Source organism: Cornus florida, unplaced genomic scaffold (assembly GCF_030987335.1).
Source record: "Cornus florida cultivar Cherokee Brave unplaced genomic scaffold, ASM3098733v1 CherokeeBrave_3.0.0_Hap2_Chr03, whole genome shotgun sequence".
NCBI classification, from domain to species: Eukaryota; Viridiplantae; Streptophyta; class Magnoliopsida; order Cornales; family Cornaceae; genus Cornus; species Cornus florida.
This window is the reverse complement of record NW_026775573.1, coordinates 20,176,400-20,191,063: the sequence shown is the minus strand read 5'-3', so window position 1 is coordinate 20,191,063 and position 14,664 is coordinate 20,176,400.

The window sequence follows — 14,664 nt, the reverse complement described above, 5'->3', positions numbered from 1 at the left end:
AGGGTTATCTTTTGTAATCTTCAATAAGCATTCTAGTGAATGTAAAATCTTGCATAATTGATTTTTTGAACTAAGTTGGCTTCATTAGGTACCAATGTGTTATCCAAAATTTTAGGTTATAAATGTATGCGCTAATTACACATTTCACAGGTTATTATTTGATATTTATGAGGAAAAAAATGTTGTGAAGTTTAATAAATAGGCACACTGATCACTTTCACCATCAAAATAAAGTATTCACACAGTGCTGAATAACTAATGTCATATATAAATTTAAGAATTTTTAATTCTTTCATTTCTCATTTATTAGTGTAAATTATGATATTTTTTTAGTGAAAATTGACATTGGTTAAGCATTCTAGTGTATCTGAAATCTTGGATAATTGTCGAGTTTTCTTCTATAATCTTCAATAAGCATTCTAGTGAATGTAAAATCTTCCATAATTGATTTTTTGAACTGAGTTGGCTTCATTAGGTACCAATGTGTTCTCCAAAATTTTAGGTTTTAAATGTATGCGCCAATTACACATTTCACAGGTTATTATTTGATATTTATGAGGAAAAAAACATTGTGAAGTTTAATAAATAAGCACATTGATTACCTTCACCATCAAAATAAGGTATTAATACAGTGCTGAATAACTAATGTGACATATAAATTTAAAAATTTTTAATTCTTTCATTTGTCATCGGTTAGTGTAAATTATGATATTTTTTAGTTGAAATTGACATTGGTTAAGCATTCTAGTATATCTGAAATCTTGCATAATTGTGGGGTTTTCTTCTATAATCTTCAATAAGCATTCTAGTGAATGTAAAATCTTCCATAATTGATTTTTTGAACTGAGTTGGCTAAATTAGGTACCAATGTGTTATCCAAAAATTTTGGTTTTAAATGTATGTGCCAATTACACATTTCACAGGTTATTATTTGATATTTATGAGGAAAAAAAAAAAATTGTGAAGTTTAATAAATAGGTACACTGATCACCTTCACCATCCAAATATGGTATTCACACAATATTGAATAACTAATGTCACACATAAATTTAAGAATTTTTAATTCATTCATTTGTTATCTGTTAGTGTAAATTATGATATTTTTTTAGTTGAAATTGACATTGGTTAAGCATTCTAGTGTATCTGAAATCTTGGATAATTGTAGGGTTTTCTTCTATAATCTTCAATAAGCATTCTAGTGAATGTAAAATCTTCCATAATTGATTTTTTAAATTGAGTTGGATTCATTAAGTACCAATGTGTTATTCAAAATTTTAGGTTTTAAATGTATGCGCCAATTACACATTTCACATGTTATTATTTGATATTTATGAGGAAAAAAACATTGTGAAGTTTAATAAATAGGCACACTGATCACCTTCATCATCAAAATAAGGTATTCATACAGTGCAGACTAACTTATTTCACACTTGAATTTAAGAATTTTTAATTCTTTCATTTGTCATCTGTTAGTGTAAATTATGATATTTTTTTAGTTGAAATTGACATTGGTTAAGCATTCTAGTGTATCTAAAATCTTGGATAATTGTAGGGTTTTCTTCTATAATCTTCAATAAGCATTCTAGTGAATGTAAAATCTTCTATAATTGATTTTTTGAACTGAGTTGGCTTCATTAGGTACCAATGTGTTATCCAAAATTTTAGGTTTTAAATGTATGCGTCAATTACACATTTCACAGGTTATTATTTGATATTTATGAGGAAAAAAACATTGTGAAATTTAATAAATAGGCACACTGATTACCTTTACCATCAAAATAAGGTATTAACACAGTGCTAAATAACTAATATCACACATAAATTTAAGAATTTTTAATTCTTTCATTTGTCATTTGTTAATGTAAATTATGATATTTTTTAGTTGAAATTGACATTGGTTAAGCATTCTAGTATATTTGAATCTTTGGATAATTTTAGGATTTTCTTCTATAATCTTCAATAAGCATTCTAGTGAATGTAAAATCTTCCATAATTGATTTTTTGAACTAAATTGGCTTTATTAGGTACCAATGTCCTATCCAAAATTTTAGGCTTTAAATGTATGCACCAATTACACATTTCACAGGCAATAATTTGATATTATGAGGAAAAAAAACACTGTGAAGTTTAATAAATAGGCACACTGATCACCTTCACCATCCAAATAAGGTATTCACACAGTGCTGAATAATTAATGTCACACATAAATTTAAAAATTTTTAATTCTTTCATTTGTCATCTATTAGTGTAAATTATGATATTTTTTAGTTGAAATTGACATTGGTTAAACATTCTAGTGTATCTGAAATCTTGGATAATTGTAGGATTTTTTAGCCCTTTTCATTAGTTCTGTAAATATTTAGTATTTTTTTATTGTCACAAGTTATAGAATCCGACTATAACCTTCTGATGGACCTTTTGTTTTCCTTGTAGCATTCATACTGAAGTTATCCCAATGGACGACGACTTAAGTACTAATGATGTGAGAACAAGCGTTCCAATCATTACCGAAATCAATATTTCCGAAAGTTTAGCAGCAGAAGTTATCAATCCCATTGAGATAGAATTCACACCAAAATTGAACATGTTGTTTGACACTAAGGATGAAGCATACGACTTTTACAATGCTTATGGGGTAAAGTTGGATTCAGTATTCATAAGAATTATGCAAATAAAAGTAGTAAGACGGGAAATATTAGAACAAGCAAGTTTGTGTGTTCCAAACAAGGTTTTAGGGTGAAGGACAAGAGGGATATCCATACAAGAAAGCCTAGGGCTGAAACTCGAACCGGTTGTGGTACACTGATGCAAATTAGATATGACTGTAAGAAGGGAAAGTATGTTGTATATAATTTTGTCGAATCTCATAATCATCCTATGATAATTGAAAAATGCACACATATGATGCCATCACAACGAAGAATAAGTGTTGCCCAAGCAATTGACGTGGAATTGGCTTGCCAATTTGGAGCTCCACACGGTAATGTGTTTGAGTTAATTAGCAGGCAGGCTGTGGGAGGCAATCAATTGGCTACACCAAAGTTGATTAACAAAATTTTCTAAGGACCAGAAAACAGAGTGAGTTAGAATACGGAGAGAAGACGTGGCTAATGAAATATTTAAAAATTCAATCTTGTGAGAATCTTTCATTTTTCCACACCATACAGTTGGATAGCGATGAAATGATAACTAATATCTTCTGGGCAGATTCGAGAATGATAATCGACTATGGGCATTTTGGAGACATCATCACATTCGACACGACATACAAGCTCGTCCAAGCAACCATCCTTTTGCGGCTTTTCCTGGTTTGAATCATCATCGGGAGACTGCTGTCTTTCGACTAGCATTGATGTATGACTTGACTACCAATTCATTTGCATGGCTGTTTGATTCATTCTTGAATGCAATGTCAGGTAAATGTTATACAGGTTATTATTATTTTTTTTCTTCTTGCAATCATTTTGGTCATCCTATATATACATATGTTTTAAGCCATTAATAATTGAACATAGCCATTTTTTTTTCCTTTTTTATGTGAATTACTTTTTGAAATGAAGATATTTTACTGGGGCATAATTTTTAATGAAAGTTTTATATAATATATGTATTATATTATTTTGTTATTGCCTTTAAATTTTCAATACTACTAAAATTTTTAGTAATGATTTATGATAAGATTGCCTATTCATTTATATGCCTTTTTGATATATTCTTGAATGTGATGTTAGGTAAAGCTCCACAAACAATTCTTACTGACCAAGATGGTGCAATGGCAAAGGCATTGACACAAGTTATGCCAAGGACAAGACATCTACTTTGCATGTGGCACATTATGGCAAATGCACAGAAGCATGTTGGCACCATTTTTAGGAATGATGAAGGGATAAAAGGTGTGCTGAGTCAATTCATGTACTGTTATAATGAAAAAGATGATTTGTGTATACAATGGGATATAATGTTAAGGGAGTATGATGTTGTTAGTAACACATGGTTGAACAATTTGTTTGGTTTGAGAGAAAACTAGGGTTATTCATTTGTTAAACATTGGTTTATCGTTGGAATGTGGACAACGCAGCTGAGTGAAAGTTTAAATAGCTGCTTGAAAGAGTACTTAACCAAGAAAATGAGTATTCCGGATTTCTTCATGCACCTTGACAGGCTATTGTTGGACAAACGCTACAAGGAATATCAAGCTGAGTATGGTTTACTTAGTAAGCTACCTAGACTTAAACAAAATTGTTCAATTATAAAGCAAGTGGGCAATATATATACGTCGAAGATTTTAGAGCTTTTCCAGGACCAATTCATAGAAGCTTGTGTGGTTGCTACCGTGGAATGAACAACTTTAGATAAAAATGGCTTACGTGTTTCTATAGTATCTGTTCATAATAGCAGTATCGATCGGACTGTGACAAGGTGGGATGATGGCTTTCTAAGTTGTTCGTGCGGGAATTATGCAATAGAGGGTATTTTGTGCAGCCATATACTTAAAGTACTGAAGGACGACACTCATTATTTCAAAGAATTACCTTCTATGTATATACTAAAAAGGTGGACCAGAAAAGCTAGGGATAATAACGTACAAGATATCCGTGGATGTGAAGTTATTGCTGATCCTAAACTTGAAGTACGCAAAAGGTATAGGATGTTATGTCATTTTTTTTTTATAGAAATCAGCTCATTTGCATCCGAGAAAGAAGAGGTATTCAATAATTTGATGCTAAAGGGAATGAAATGGAAAAAGAAACACATTAATGTTGAAGGACAATGTTCTGATGTTGAACAAGAGGCAACCAATTCAGCTTTTTCAACTGAAAGAAGTAATAATCATGAACATAATGAAAGTATCATTGGGCAAGCCACGACCGGAAGTAATGCCAAGGGTATAAAGAATAAAGAAATAGGTGGTGAGGGATTAAGGCGCAGGAAAAAGAATAAGTTTGAACAGTCCATGCAGAGAAAAAAAAAACTATGCGAAACGAAAGGTTAATTTAATTTATTTATTCTTATTTGATAATTTAATTTTCCAATATATGTCATTAACATTTTGATATTAGCAATGTCCTAATTTTATTTTTACAATGAATAAATCTATTGTTTTATAGAAATCAAATGGCAACAACAGTGTTGGTGCAGGGGTAGGTGGTAGTGGTACCATGCCACCTATTACATATGTACATCTGAATGTGAGTTTTCTCCTTTTGTTAAATCAAAACATTGATTTTTTAATTTTTTTTATATATTATTATAATTTTCAGTACGATAATCTCTTAACAAAGAATGTTTATATTGAAATAAGGGTTGTGACATTCCTAGCGACGCCACTTGGATTTACGAAGATCGCAACCCATATGCACGTTTACATTCGGAAACAAATATCGACCAAATGGCATACTGTCCTACCACTAACTTCAGTCATCCCAGGACTCTATCAACTGAACAGGTATAAACAAACTTTTATTCTAAACTAGGTATATAAAAATTAAGTTCAACATTATATCATACTTTTGGAATCCACCGGCTAACGAACATTGACAATATATTGGCAGGGGACTCCATTTGTTTCGTATCATAAATGCCGATTCTCAGATTATCTTATAAGTTTATCTCCTATAAAATTTATGCTTGCGCGATATATTCTAAACATGTATGTTTTAACTTTGCATTAATTAACGTATATACAAACATTGTGATAGTATGATCCATTCTAAAGATGTTGATCACACCAATGGTCACCGTAATTCGATGCCAATGTCCGAGGAGACAACATCCGTGATCAATCCTCGAGCTCGGCAAAAGTTGTTCTGAGTTAAGAAATTCTTGATAATAATTAATTTTGTATTTATTTTGTTTGTCATATATGTCGAAGTTGATCACACTATTGTTAGTTGTATGTTAATGAGAAATTGATGGCTTCACTTTATTTGTGATGGTGTATAGGTAGGCTAGGGTGGATAGATGAATGAAAAGATGTTGGTATAAAAAATATATCCCCTTTTGTGTAAATGTATGGATAACCTGTTCACTTTTGTTTTTTGGGTTTTGTATATATGGAATATGAAATGGATGATAATGGTCACTCTGTTGATGGCTTGATTGTATTTATGATGATGTATAGGTATGGTATGGTGGATGGATGAACTCTGTTGTTAGTCACTCTATTGTGTATATGTAATTTGGATTCTGTAATGGCGAAACTAGTTAAGAAAAGTTGTGTATTTGCCTAAAAATAATGGACACACTATTTACGAAAGAATTTCTAATCACTATAAATTTGGATTCTGTAAGGATAATATGTAGGTTTTTCCAATCTACCAATGAAAGCATTATACTGGCTTTATGATTTTAATTAAGGGCCGTTTATGTCATTTGAAATATGTATGTGTATATATGTTGTTTAGTCCATTTTGTTATTGATTTGGGATAGGTTGAAACCATCAATTTCAATGTGACCTGGTTCTGTGAATGTCATCTGGCTATTTTCTCCAATGAGGCGATACTTAGTTGCTTTTTGCATATGGCGATTTTATGTTAGATAGTGCTAATTAAACTGTCTATCCCAAAAGTTCTATTATGTTACTTCAAAAGTTAAATATGACATCACACTACATATATCATATTACATACATTGTATTACGTATATCACATTACATACAGAAAACAACGTCAACAGTTACCATTAGTTGACTAAGACTTTTTCTCCAATGATGCCAGACACCATCAATATATGGAGATCGCAGTGGCAAAAATTACATTTTATTTTCTCCTCATTTATTCGCTCGATCATCCACCATTTGACGTGAACCATGTCACCTTCATAGTTCGGTGGTCCATAATCTTCCTCACAACAAGCGGGAATGTTAAGAAATAACCCATTTGACCACCCTCTCTTCACTATTGAAATCATTTGTTCCTTTCGATGTTTTATGATGATTTTATTTGTTATGTCTGTGTTCATGTTCGAAAGTTGTTAATTACCATTTACTTTATCAGCATCATTGCCATATATTAATACAATGGCCAAAGCAAACTTACAACTAGTATGCTGAAGATATGTACCTTTGGTTAGAATACTTACCCAATCTGCCCAATTTTGATGCAAGAAAAATAGCTCCTACATCCAACATAATGTTATTAAAAATAAAACCAAATTAAATTACTTTCACAATTTAGTAAAGTGAGTGCAAGCAACGTACCACTCCAAAGACAAACATAGCCTCCAGATTGCCATCATCAACACATTTTTGCATGAACACGCATCGCAAATAGTAAGTATCACTGGTACCCCCCGTCTGTATTTCGTACAAAGATTTAAAACTGAGATGTCATAACATATATGGCTCCAAACACACCATAGCTAGCTTATGAGAACTGCACATATTGAAACACTTTTAACTTTTTTTTCCTGAATGAAGAAAATATTATGAACATTGGATAATAATGTACAAAGAATGAAAGTGAGGTAACACCCCTCACTGAAACCACCCAAGGCAGCAAAGGAATTGTAGACATACCTGCAACTACACTAAGCTCCTAAGAACATAAAAAATCCTGAAGAGAAATCGCAGCTATATGTAAAACATCCCAAACAATGCATTTCAAAATAATGGAAGGAGATCTAGTTACATCATTATGAATTCTAACATTCCTATCACTTATCATATAACCTGTTGTATTAAAAATAATAAAAATAAAAATAAAATAAAAACTACCACTTATCACAATTACATCGTTACCATTGTTGAACTTGTAGTAGGTCTTGAAAATTATTTGCCGCTACTCTACTAACCACCTCAGTGAGCAACAGTGGTGGGAGTTCTTCCATTTTCATTTTTAGACTATTTGTTCTGTGTATGCTGGTTACCTTTTGGGGGAAGGTTAACCAGTATATCCAGAAAGGGAAGAACTTATGTTGGATATATAGTCAATATGCATAGCCAATTAATGTGGTAGGTTAGGATTAGTTGAACGCGAAATTGTGTAATAAGTTACAAGTGTTGGCTGTAAATGTATAATTAAATGCACTGCTTGTTTGATATGACTAAGTTTACGTACAACTCTATTATATATACATATTTGGTTGAACATGCAAAACTAGTTATGAAAAGTTGTGTATTTGCCTAAAAATAATGGTCACATGACGCCACTTAGATTTTCTAATGATTACAAATCTAGATTCTGTAAGGAGTACAAACCAATCATGTATATATATGACTGTCTTCATATCCAAAATATCATATATGTAGTACTTGGATGAAATGGCGAAACTAGTTAGGAAAAGTTGTGTAATTGCCTAAAAATAATGGCCACACTATTTACGAAGGATTTTCTAATCAATACAAATCTGGATTTTGTAAATAGTACAAATCAATCATGTATATATATATATATATATATATATATATATATATATATGACTGTCTTAGTATCCAAAATATCATGTATATATATATATGGATGGAATGGCAAAACTTGTTATGAAAAGTTGTGTATTTGCCTAAAAATAATGGCCACACTATTTACGAAGGATTTTCTAATCACTACAAATATGGATTTTGTAAGGAGTACAAATCAATCACCCCGGGCCATAGTATATTTAAATTTTTATATATTTTTTCTTTCTTTATATATTTCTTTGACATCTTTAACCTTCTCTCTCAATACCTCTGATAGTGCATCTCTCTTTCTCTGTTTAGGCAAGAGGTGTACAATAATCTCACATGGGATCATCTTCAAACTCAAGAAATCATTCTTACCCCTATAGAGTTGGTTTGAAAGAATATTACTGCCATTGTGGAGTTAGAAGTCCTTTGAAAATTTTAAATACAGCTAAAAATCCAAGTAGAAGGTTTTATGGTTGTGTAAACTATAGAACTGCTTCATGTGGTTTTCTAAGGTGGGAAGATGAGGAGTTGCCTGAGTACTACCGCAAATTAATTTGGGATCTTATGACAGAGGTGAGAGAGTTGCAATGAGCTAAAGCATCAACAACAATTTCAGAAGCACCCATAAATATGAATGGTCAAAGGTTACTGGAGCTAGAAAATATGGTAGCGGACTTAGGAAGAGAAGTGAAAAAAAGTGTTGAAGTTCATCCTTGTGCCAGAATGATATGTTCCATTGCCTTTTTTTCTCTTCGGGTTCTTTATCTGTATTGTAATTTTTAAAATAATGATGTGAATATGTGTAAATTGGGATTTTAGTTAATGAATGAATATAAGATCTTCCTGTTATATATCATTCATCATCCTGCTAAGTATTCTTAATTTCTTCGTCATCTTCCTGTTATAATTTCTTCACTCACAACCTTCACACTTAAACGAAGTACATTCACCCTCTCAACTAAGTATTCACATCCTGCTATTTAAGCAATAGCACATATAAAACTATCTAAATTCACCATACTATTATGTTCTTATTTGAAGTGAAAATAAAGAAAAATAATATCTGTGTATATATATATCAAAGAGATGAGTCATTGATCTCGGCAATTCTAAATAAACAATAACAAATGCTTTTCCAGAATTTCACCCAAATTTTAACATTTTTGCACAAGTTTCATTATGTTTCTTCACAAATCTTAATTGCAAAGTATATGAATACAGATTCACCATATGAATACAGCGCCCAAAGCATATTGGAGTAAAAAAATCTAGGCTCTCATAAGCTTAGATTTCATAAAAGAATCAACCAAATAAACCTGTTGAGATAAGAAAACTAGTTTAAAAGATTCACCAGATTCACCATATGAATACAGCGCCCAAATTTCTACAAAACTAACCTGTACAATCCAAACAAAGCCCAAATTTATACAAAACTAACCTGGACAAAACATTCACATAACAACCCCATACAAGTCTGCATCGTTACAAGGTAGGATAAAAATAAAACAGAGTAACTTTCATGACAAAAGGCATTCCATCAACAGCTCATTAAACCTTAACATACCACCAGCTTCATCACCACCTAAAATTAAAGCTTGCAACCTAGTGCAAATTTAACTTTTCTCCCATGCTTGGCGCTGTTGTTCAAAATCTCTTGCCTACATTCGTTCAAAGGATCGGTCAAAAGTTGCAATGCCATTTCTATACGGATCATATTAGAGTCCGTCTGTACCATTACATAGAAGTAAAATACTGTTAGGAAAAAATATATGTTATGTTTAAACAACTATAAAATAGAAAAATATTTCACAATGACACTATACTAACATTGAAGCTTCCCAACAATCTTCTGCCATCCCATAACTCCATGAACCTCATAAGAAAAAATCCACATGAATGTTTGAACAATAATTAAAAATTATATAAGATAGCTACTTAGGAAGTTCGTGACAAACATATAGGTAATAAGGTAAATAACAAAAAGAATTCAAAAGTATAAAGTCAGACATATGGGTCAGGCTGCACAGGTAAATCTTGATGCTTTATGATACCATAGCAATCCAATTTCTCTCCTAGTGCAATGTCAAGAAAATCTTTTTGTAGTACGAAAACAAATTACTAACACTATGATCATATCAAAGTAACAAAAAGGAAATGAATTATAATAGAAGAGTTATATACCACCAATAAACCATAATTTGTGTGCCTAAAACCAACTCCACTGCTACGTATGTAATGAATAAGCTTATTCGAACGGTGAATGACAAACAAGAACCAATGATTACTGACGCATGCAGGGAAATAGAACTGTTAAACATTAATAACATATTAGCAGTGGAAGATTGTCACAACAGGAAACTATAGGCAGAAGACAAGGATTGTTAAAGAAAATAACATACCAACTTAGATTTATGAAAGTCGTTAGTCTTTGTTTTTAATTTTCTGCAGTGTTTGTCCCAAGCACTCACCAAGCGTTTCCTGCGCTCCTCCTTATTACTTACAAACTCTACATTCTCATCTTTAATGCAACTTACCGCAAAGGTGGAAAAATAGTACTTCATTTTCTTCTCATCCTGTTTTTTGTTTAGAAGCGTCAAAAAACAATCAATTACTTATAAGAAAGTAAAATCATATGTTAAGGAGAAAAAAAAAAAACCAAATTGAACATGGACTAAAAATATGAATGGGGGTTAATATTCATGTAATCCACTCATAACATTTGTCACCGATTCATCACCGAACATCATAAGAACATCAGCCCGATTTAGTTGTGCAACATCTATACTTACCAAAGTTTCAGTAACATAACAGGAAAAAAATAAGTATTTATGATACATTGAACAGAAGATTAAGCATAAAAATGGGCATGCCTAGAAGCTGTCATAGCCCATTTTATCCATTACTTACGTTTTGTCTCGGTCAGGGGCTTTGACATATTTCAACAACGTTTTGTCATCAGTACTGAGTCTAATTTTTTTCTTAAACTCTGTTTAGTCCCAGGGAGAGCGTGCATATTGTGACCTACCTCGTTGACGACCACTAACAGTTTCTTTGGGGACATAATCATCAACTTCTGTTATGTATAATCAATATCAATTATTAATTTAAGGTAATCATAATAGGATAAATGAAAAGATGGTTGAGCATTTAAAGAATTATACCTGTAGGGATGTTTGAGAAATTGATATCCTTTGTGCCTCTTGCACAATAGTTAAGCCATCTTCAACACCCTCCCTTGTTGCATTATTACCCGTCCCAGTATGAGCCATGTATTGGTCATTATTTGAGATTCTGGCTTCGATATTTGATTCTTCTACATTATTAAAGGACCTTTGAACTTGGTCAGAATTGTTTAATCTATCATCAACTCCACATTCATCATTAGATTCAACAATGTTATTTTCATCAATGTTTACTCCTTCACCGCTTATTCCATGAACCATCGTATGGGGATCGGACGAGTTGCTTTGCGGATGCATATTCAAATGCTCACCACTTTCTTCTCCAATACTTGTGTGACCTGAACTGGTGTTACCCTCCGCACTACCTTTCATTCATTTCTCCCATCGTCTTTCCCTAATGGATTGAAGTCTCCTGAAAATTTGGTCAATTTTTTGAAGTTGCATCTTCAATTCTTGAAAGCAGAGCTGCAGACATCAAATAATAGGTTAAGAAGTTGCAATCTTATGACAATAAAAATAAATATACAAAATAAACATAATGTAATGTAAACTTGATAAAAATAATCCATTTATTAATGGAATGTATATTTACCTCGTATTCTGAGTCCGAACTTGTATCGGCAGTTGGATTGGTCATACGAGATGTAGAATGTGAGGGTGACAAATAATAATCAGTGATAGGGACTTCATGACCACTGGTACAATTGGTTGTGGGACGAGCCTATCACAAGTGTTTTACACTCAGTTATATAAATGAATACAACTATGGGGGTGTATGCTTTAATTAATTAAAAATTAAAAACTCAGATGAGATATAGTAAAAACTACAAGTACGGAAAAAATTTAAATTACCTGACCATGTCCAAAGCCTCCCAATTTTTCCTCCCATTGAAGACATTTCTTTACATTCTCATCTGTCCAAAAACTCACAGATTGGACATCCCCTTTGCCTGGCCATTTCACATCAACTCGGATGAGATATAGTAACTGAATTCAATGACATCAAATAATTAACATATATACACATCTCCTGAGATATAGAGGTTTGAGGAAAGGCTTTTCTTTATCCAATATACTATGTATTTTAAAAAATAACATTCAGTAAAAAAAATATTATATCTGTAGAAAAATTAAACAGCCTGTCCAAGTATGTCTTTCTTTACCTGGCTTTTTTATGGGTTCAACCAAATGTTTATAAATATAACCACACCAGTTGTAAGTCTTAATTGAATCGACTTTGTTCACATAGTGCTGAAAAACTAATAGTCGCACATAAATCTATCTTAATTCAACATGGTGATGTTATATATATATATTTATATACTAATATATATTCAGTACCTTAGTCTCAAAGCATTCTTGTATATATGTACACATATACATATATATATATATATATATATATATATATATGCATATATTGAGTTGTTATATTTCTTTCTAATCAATATATATTCAGTACCTTAGTCTCAATATTTTCTTATTCTATTTCTTTCCAATCAATTTTTGTATTAATAAAATTAATAACTTCAATAAAAATATATATATATCAATAACATAATTTATCATTACAAAAAGAAAAAAATTAAAATCATAACAGAATACATGAAATTTATAATAATTTGATCTCATTGTCATTCAAGGTTTTGAAAATATACCTAAATTTGAAAAAAGCAAGGTCCATGATGGCTTGCAGTTCCTCCCTTCCTCTTCAGTTTTGAACTTCCTACATTGTTTTTCAAACTCTCACTCTGTCCCGATCGACAAATAACCTTTCTACGCTTTAATTGAGCTCCCATCTTCAATCTCATCCGTACTACTTGATGATTGAGACAGAGACCTGGCAGATGGAGAGTATGAAGCATCATCAGAATTACTTTCACTATCTAAAGCAATTCTTTTTCCATCGTGTTTGGACACATTAGTCTGCCTTTTTAGACCGCATTTGGCCACATCTTTTTTTTTTTTGTTCATCTCCTTTGGCTTTTGCTGCATTTTTTCCCTTTTTTTCAACGCGCTTGGCCACATGCTTAATCCTTCCCAGTCAATGTTCCAAATTTATTAGTTCATAATGAGATGTTGCACTTATAAAAACAAAGATCATAATAAGACTTTAAATAAATTTAGAAGCTTAAAAGTTAAAAGTTACAAGTTTAAAAGATCATATTATTTATATTTTATTTGAAGATAAAAATTAAATTTTATCATATCAAAAAAACATCCAAAAAAACACAGTCACATGTTAATTTAAAGAGGATTTTGAAAGGGATTATGAGGTATTTGGTTGTCAACAATTTTCACTTTTATGTAATTGCTTTTTTAATATTTCGAAGAAAGACAAAAAAAAAAAAAAAAAAAAAAAAAAAAAAAAAAGAAAAGAAACAGATGTGGTTCTTTTCTTAATTTTTTTAAACATCAAGTATTTTGTTTGGTACGAAAGTGATTGGAATACTATAAAAGAATTCCATGATTCACTTTTAGAGAATAACTAAATTTATTATTTCTTTGATACATGGGAATAATAAAAAATAAAAATAAAAAGGCTATGACTATTTTCATTATGTTTCCAAAAATAATGAAAAGAGCCACATCTTTTATTTTTTCTTCCAAATATTAAAAAAAATACACTTAGGTATAAATTATTTAACATATCTTTGAATTATTTTTAGCAACTTTTAATATTAATTGTCACATTCACCACCTTCACCATCAAAAGAATAAATTTGGCAAAGTTTAATATTAATTGCCACACTCACCACCTTCACCATCAAAAAAAGGTATTCACATAGTGTTGAAAAATTAATAGTCACACATAAATCTAACTCAATTAAACATGGTAATGTTATATATATTTAGTACCTTAGTCTCAAAGTGTTCTTGTATATATACATATATACATATATATACATATATACATATATATATATATATATATATATATATATATATATATTACCTAAGTGGTGATATTATTTTTTTACAAATGGTGATGTTACTTTTAGACTCCTATGATGTTATTTATAAATGGTGGTGAAATGTTACTTATAAATGGTGGTGTAATTGTCAAACACAGTTCTTTACTTTTTCAAAGCAAA